We start from the raw sequence: 7,538 nt of genomic DNA, 5'->3' as shown, positions 1-7,538 counted from the left end.
TTGCTAGAGTACATTTAGGGAATTTTATTGAATTGTTTGAAATATATGTGGATAGGAAATACTGGAAATAATTTCATTTCTGGAGGTTAAAGAAGCATTAACTGATATTTGTCATAGGAGGGCTTAGTGGAGCTAGATAAAACAAAGCACTGATTTAGTGCAAAACAGATCTAGCAAAGCAGGAAATACCTCTTGTCTACAAACATGACCCTTGGACAAAGGGTCGCACACTTACCACCCCCATTCTTACCCACTCAAATAATTAAACAAATATTCTCTCAATTAAAAAAAAAAAAAGTCTTCCTTTGTAAGAATTGTGCTGCTAAGAAATAGATTTTCTTCATTTTGTTACATTTAAGTCTAGATGTAACAAAAGTAAATGTCTTCTCTATGGAGAGGAGGGGTTGTATAGCATTGCTGACCTAAAACACTTAGCATGTTGTAACAATTTCAGGTGTTGATATTAATCAATAAAATTTCTCTCCTCAAACCTAATAGTCATTTATATTGCTTCACAGACACCAAGAAGCCTTTCCTATATCTTTTGATATAGAAGTATAGTTTTAAATTCTGCAATGTTAATATTTGATTAAAATATTGCTACCAAAATGGGTAAAATACTATTTTAGGTTAGTATGTCCTACTGAGAGCAATCAAGGATTAAATTATGGCTTTTTTATTAGATTTAGGGGGAAATATGAGGACCATATGTACCAGAATGCCTCCAGCTAAGCTGTACAAGGTTCAGGATGAATCACCAAGTGATTTACAAAGGACAGAGATATTTTATGGTTCAGAAAACTGCAGGAGAATAAATAAATAAACAAATAAAATCGATTTTATAATCATTAGGACAAGGAAAGGCTCATCTGGCTTATTCTGATATAATTGTCCTGGAGCCAGGAAGACCTTCCAGCACTGCCACCAGAGCACATTACTCCCCTGCTTAAAACTCCTCGGGGACTTTGCATTGAACTCAAAGTCAAGTTCAAAATTCTCTACAAGCTCCTGCATAACCCGTTTCCTGCTTCTGTGTCCAGCGTCATCTCGCACGTCTGCTCCACCCCACTAGACTGCTCACTCAGGTCTTTTCCTTTAGTCTTCTGTTTTAGGGCCTTTGAACATGTTGTTCCCTCTGAAACCTCCATACTTCTCATTCTTTGCCTGGAGAGATTATTGTCCAGATCTCCGTCTAACTGAATTTCCCCAAGGAAGCTTCCCATTTCCCCCGGACCAAGTTTAGGGCCTCGTTATATGCTTCCCAACTACCCTGTTTAATCCAATCAAAATGATTTGATTGAATGCATGAAATTATTTACATGAACGGGCTTAGAGAAGTGTGCAGCATTTGCTATTTTCAGCTTCCTACCCGCTGGGGCTTGACATTAGTCTTCTGAGATTTGTTTGAACCCTAAGTTCTTGAATATCTGTCTTCCCTGCAAGAGTACAGCTTTGTTAGGTCTGGGGTCCTTTCTATCTTTGTAACATCATCTATTCACTGAAAATAAGGTGCTTAATATTTGACTCTTGACTAATATGGTAGTAATGTTCACAGAGTCATTTTTGAGATTAAATAATAAGAATATACATCCCACCCTAGCTGGTTTGCTCAGTGGTTAGAGCATCGGCCTGAAGACCGAAGGGTCTCAGGTTTGATTCAGGCCAAGGGCACCCATACCTTGGTTGCACACTTGATCCCAGGCCTCAGTCAGGACACATGTGGGAGGCAGCCAATCCATGTGTCTCTTTCACATCAATGTTTCTCTCTCTCTCTCTCTCTCTCTCTCCCTTCCACTCTCTCTGAAAAGCAATTGAAAAAATATCCTCAGATGAGGGTTAAAAAAAAAAAGAATATATATCCCTTATACAGTTAAGAAATATAAAGATCACATTTCTTTAGTTTGCTTGGCACTATACTGCCAAACTCAAATATATGTAAAGACTGATTTATTTACTTAATAAATACTGATTCAGTTCTTATTATGTTCAAGGCACAGTGCTAGGCACTGGGGATATAACAGTGAACAAAGTAGGCAGGCATGATCTCTGCTATAGAGGAAATGTGAGCAGAAATCAAACAGATTTATTTACACATTTCATTATTTAACTGTAATGCTGATGTGTATCGTGAGGAAATGACTCAGGAACTAAGAGAGACTATGAAAGGGGGTTTGCTATAGACCAAATGTTTGTGCCCCCCAAAATTCATATGTTGAAACCCAACGCCCAATGTGATGGTATTGGAGGCGGGGCCTTTGGGAGGTGATCAGGTCGTGAGGGTTGAGGCCCTCATGAATGGGATTAGTGCTCTTATAAGCCGGACAGAGCTCCTTCACCCCTTGGGCCGCATGAGGTTCCCCGGGTGGATCCTGAAACAAGCCACGGTGGAGGGCTTCATGTTCTTAAACCTGAGCTATCACATAGGGAGCTCAGAAGCCACCCTTTGGACTGCGGCAAGGACTGCCGAAGGACTCTAGCAAAAGAAGAATGCTTAGCTCTGACCTTTGGCAAGCTATGATTTCTAGCCTATGTTCTACTGAATGAATCAGAAGCCAAGTGTGGCTGTGATAGTCCAAAAATATGAATATTTAGTAGAGCCTTAAGAAGACCCCCTAGTAGGCATTGCAATGACCTCAAAAGATTGTTGCAAAAAACTTGCTGGTTAGAAGTAATCCTAATAATACAAACACAAGCAGACAAGAAAATGTCAGCATCAATACTTCTTTGACACCTAGTACAAGCTCTTCATTAGCCACATTGCAAGACAGTAAAACTGGCTTATATTTCATAAAACAGATATATACATATACTACAGATACATGCTGAATTTTTAACACGATGGACATGGATAAAAATATTTGGAGATCCCTACTGTGAAATAATGATTCTCAACTCTGGCTCATATGGGAATCAATTTTTCAAAACTTTCAGAATGCTTGGGTTCTTGCCAGACATGCAGTGCTAGAATTTCTGGGAGTGAAGCAGAAGGATTAATAGTTTGAAAAGCTCCACAAGTAATTCTGATGGAGAGCCACAGCTGGGAATCAGTCTAGAGGCAAGGGAATAGTTTCTCAAAATATGCTAGGTTCCCAGATCACCTGCTACAGGATTACCAGGGGGAGGGGGTCATTGAATAGAGCCTAGGAACAATGTAGGTGCTCTGTATTTGGCACTGTGCTAAGACTTTTGCCAATTATTTTGTTTTAAACTCTCAAATACCTTTAATGTAGACATAATTCTCATTTTACACAAGAGAATACTGAGAGAGAGGAATTGGGACACTCAGGATAAAGATCATACAGTTGCAGGTGAGAACAGGGAATCTGAATTATTAACAAGCTCCACAAATGAGTCATATACACACCAGAATTTGAGAAGCACTAGTACAGAGCAGAGAAGCTTTCCTCCCCATTGGTCATCTTCATATTAAGAAATTCCAGAGCAGCCTTCCCCGGTTTTGCTCAGTGGTTAGAGCGTTGGCTCGTGGACTGAAGGGTCCTGGGTTCAATTCTGGCCAAGGGCACATACCTCGGTTGCAGGCTTGATCACCTCGTGTGGGAGGCAACCAGTCAATGTGTCTCTCTCACATCAATGTTTTTCTCTCTCTCTCCCTTCCACTCTCTCTGAAAAGCAATGGAAAAAATATCCTTGGGTGAGGATTCAAAAAAAAAAAATTTCAGAGCAGTCACCAGGAACTATCATGCCAGAGAAAAATTACCTTTCCACCCTTAAACAGGCACAGCAATTATAGGAGTTCATCAGTATGAACTATATTCATGTTTAAAAGTCTCTGGGTTAGCATTTATATTATTTCGATAACTCCTTTATTATAATATGGTAGTCATTCACTGGAAAAGCTCAGAACAATAGCTGTCCTCTGTTATTTCACATTATTCATAGAAGCAGAATAAATATAAGTAAAAAGTAATTTGAAAATTTTGAGTATAATCAAGGTTGACGGAAGCTAATTAAGTAGGACATATGCAGAAAGGTTCTTAATTAGCCTTTAAAGAACTGTCACTTATTTTGTGAGTTCAACTCTTAAGAAGAAAGGAGCCAAAAGAAATGGCAAAGCACGTGTGTCAGAGAAGCCATGACTCAGACCATCTGGGCACCAAGGCAATTGTTAAAAACATGGGAAAATGGTTAAGGCAGAATGACTTTGACCTTGTGTTCAAGAATTGCTGTCTAACTAAATGGAGGAGAAACTTAATATAATAATTTTCCCTGCTGGGATTAGCTAAATACATGTCATCATGTTGGGGAATAATCAAGCTGAAGAGAAATAAAGTGAGCAGGTGGTTTTTGACAACACGTCTCAGGAACCTTGTGTATGCCACACGATGTGTGTGCGCATAGATATAGAGATATTTGTTTACATGTACCTAAATTCAGGCTGTGTTGCGGGTGTTAGACATTTTTTGGCCTTTTTAGATAAGTAAAGGTAGCAAATTTATGGCCTATTGGAGGGTGCAAGACAGCAGACAAGTTTTGTTTGACCTCCCAATATTGGCAAATACAGTGTTTTAAAAGTTTTGACTTCACAATTGACATTTAAATGTGGGGAAATTCCACATAAAATTTCAGATTTCTGTTTTACTTCCGTCACAAGAAGATACGGCAACATTTGATCTCCACATGGCGCTCATACTGTGTCTCTCTGATCAGGCTATTTAACCTGCATTTAAGTTCTGGTGCCTACTCTGGAGGGACAAAATGAAGTGAGATGGAGGGAATGAATTATCGCGCCCTTATTCCATGCTTGGCCCTGTGCTAGGATTTTTGTACTAGTTATTTTATTTAAAACTGTCAAGCCATCTTTTCTGAGATTCAGAGAGGATTAGTAATTCCACCAACGTCGCACTGCTCTTGACAGAGGCTGGATCAATTCAAGGTCTACTTCGGCTCTTCATGCTACTGTGTGATTATAACAAGTTAAAGTAGTATCCTCAGACTCCTGCAGACACATATTTACCTTCCTGCTCTGACTGCTATTGACAGTGAGTTTTGCTTTTAGATGTCTTTCTGCTGCATCAGATTTATGAATATCGGAGGAAACGAGTCAACAAATGTGTGTTGGCAGCTGTTAGATGAAAGCTAATGAACTAGGTGACATGCCTTAGACACGGCCGCAGTTTATACTGGAGTAGAGACATTAAGAGAAATACACAGATAACTACAATAATAAATGAAGTGTATGGGATGCTTCATGAGTATGGTAGAAAGTTCAATAGAAGATAAAAAAAAAGAGGAGATCTTTTAGGATGTGCGGCATGAACTCCTGGGTGAACTGTGCGATCACTGGCTATCACGTCTTATCTTGCTTTCTTCCTATGTTTTCAGATATCTGGCTGATATACATACATATAATAATTGTTCATTATGGAATATATATATATATATACACACACACATATATATATATATTCCCCAAATGTGTATGTGTGTATAGGTATAGATTAAGATATATTGTTTATACATATCTAAATACATAAATTAGGCCAGGACAATAATCTGGAAGTTTTATCTCAGAATCTCACAAGTCAGAATCTAGATTCTTGCTTATAATAGATGTCAAGGGCTTTAAAAAAGATACATATATATAAGGTGTAAAAGGTAATGTTTTCCCTTCTGGCTGCTTTTAAAGCCTACTTTTATCCCTAATTTTCAGTAATGTGTTTATAATGAGCCTTGATGTGGTTTTCTTTTCTTTTTAAAAAAATTATTTTATTGAGTTTATGTGTGTGTGAGAGAGAGAGAGGGAGAGAGAGAGTGATTTGTTGTTCCCCTTATTTATGTGTTCATCGGTTGATTCTTGCATGTGCTCTGACTGGGGATCAAACCCACAACCTGGCGTATCGGGATAACACTCTAACCAGCCGAGTTACCCCGATGTGGTTTTCTTTATTTTTATTTTATTTAAGGTTTATTGAGTTTCTTGTATCTGGGGTTTATAGTTTTTATTAAGATTAGAAAAAATTTTGCTATTATTTCATTAAATATTTCTTTTGCTTCTCCTTTCTCTTTTCCCCTTCTGGGACTCTAATTTCATGCATGTTGGGATCTTTGTTATTGTCCCACAGCTCATTGAGGTTTGTTAATTTAAAAAATGTATTTTTTTACTCTGTGCTTCATTTTGAATGTTTTCTATATTTATGTTTTCTAGTTCACTAATATTTTCTTCTGTGGTATCTAATGTGCTATTAAGTACATCCAGTAAATTTTCCCCCCAGAAATTATATTGTCTTCTTTAGAAGCTTCATTTAGATCTTTTTTTATAATGTCCACTTTTCTTCTTATTGTGGTCATGTTTTTCCTTAAATCCTTGTGCACACTAGCTGTTTTAATATACTTGCCTGATAATTTCATCATCTCTGCCATTTTGGGGTCTGATATTATTTACCGATTAGTCTCCTTGTTATGAATCACACTTTCCTCTTTTTTGCAGCTCCAGTAATTTCTGATTGGATCCAGGACATTGTAAATCTTAGGTGCTGAGTGTTCGGGTTTTGTCTTTAAAGAATGTCAGACTTCATTTTACTAGTAAGTTAGGTGACTGATAGATTAGCATTAACATTTCTAGTCTTGTTTTAAAGTTTTTTTAAGGTGTGTCTGGGTTGGGTTACCTTGGTACCAAGTCAGGACCATTCAGGGATTTCTACTCCATGTGCCAAGTTTTCAACACAGCTTTCCACTCTGGCTGATTGGGACCCAACCATCTCTTAGTTCCCTGTAAGCTCTGGGCATGGTTTAGCTCACAGCCTCTTGGTAGTTCTTCCCCTGGCCTGGTGGAGCTTGTATTCAACAACACACTCAAGGGGATTGCTGTGTAGATTTCTGGAGCACTTTCTTTGAAGTCCTCCCTCCTACACCGTACTCTGTCCCAAATATTTCAGCTGTGTCATTCTCCTCGAAGTCCAAACTCTGTCTTATCAATTTACAGTTCAGCATGACTCCTATGATCTGTTGGGTTTTCCCTTTCTGCCATGATCAGAAAAATCCTCCTAGGCAGAAGGACAGGGTGATCCCAGAGCTCATCTCATTTTCATCTTTTCTCCAAAAGAACTGTCCTCTGCTGCCTATTTTCAATCCTTGAAAACATTTGTTTTTCTATTTCTGTATTGTTTTCTAGTGGGAAGGACACCAACACCAGTTAGTTATTCCAATATGAACAGAAATAATTTAAATTTGATAATTAAGCCTAATATTAATGAAGAGGGTTCACTGGGAGAGTGCACATAAGAAACTTTTTTTGTAGCGTATCACCTATAGCATTGTTTCAAGAACATTGCACATACTTTCAGCAGGACTTACTTGCGCAGGGCAGAGCCGTTTAGAAGAGACCCAGAACTAAGGCGAGATCCAGTGGCAGTTCGGCCACGGGCAGAGGAGCACCGCCAGCTCTGGCAGAGGAAGCCACAGGTATAATGTGGTATCCGATATCATCGGGGGCTCAGGGTGTGGTAACGAGTAGGCAGGCGATATGAATTAAGTCCTCCATATATTTTATCACTGTGCTAAGTGTTCCATAAGTTGTA

This window comes from Miniopterus schreibersii (genome assembly GCF_964146895.1).
Source record: "Miniopterus schreibersii genome assembly, chromosome: 7".
Taxonomy (NCBI): Eukaryota; Metazoa; Chordata; class Mammalia; order Chiroptera; family Miniopteridae; genus Miniopterus; species Miniopterus schreibersii.
Note: the sequence above shows the minus strand (reverse complement) of the source record.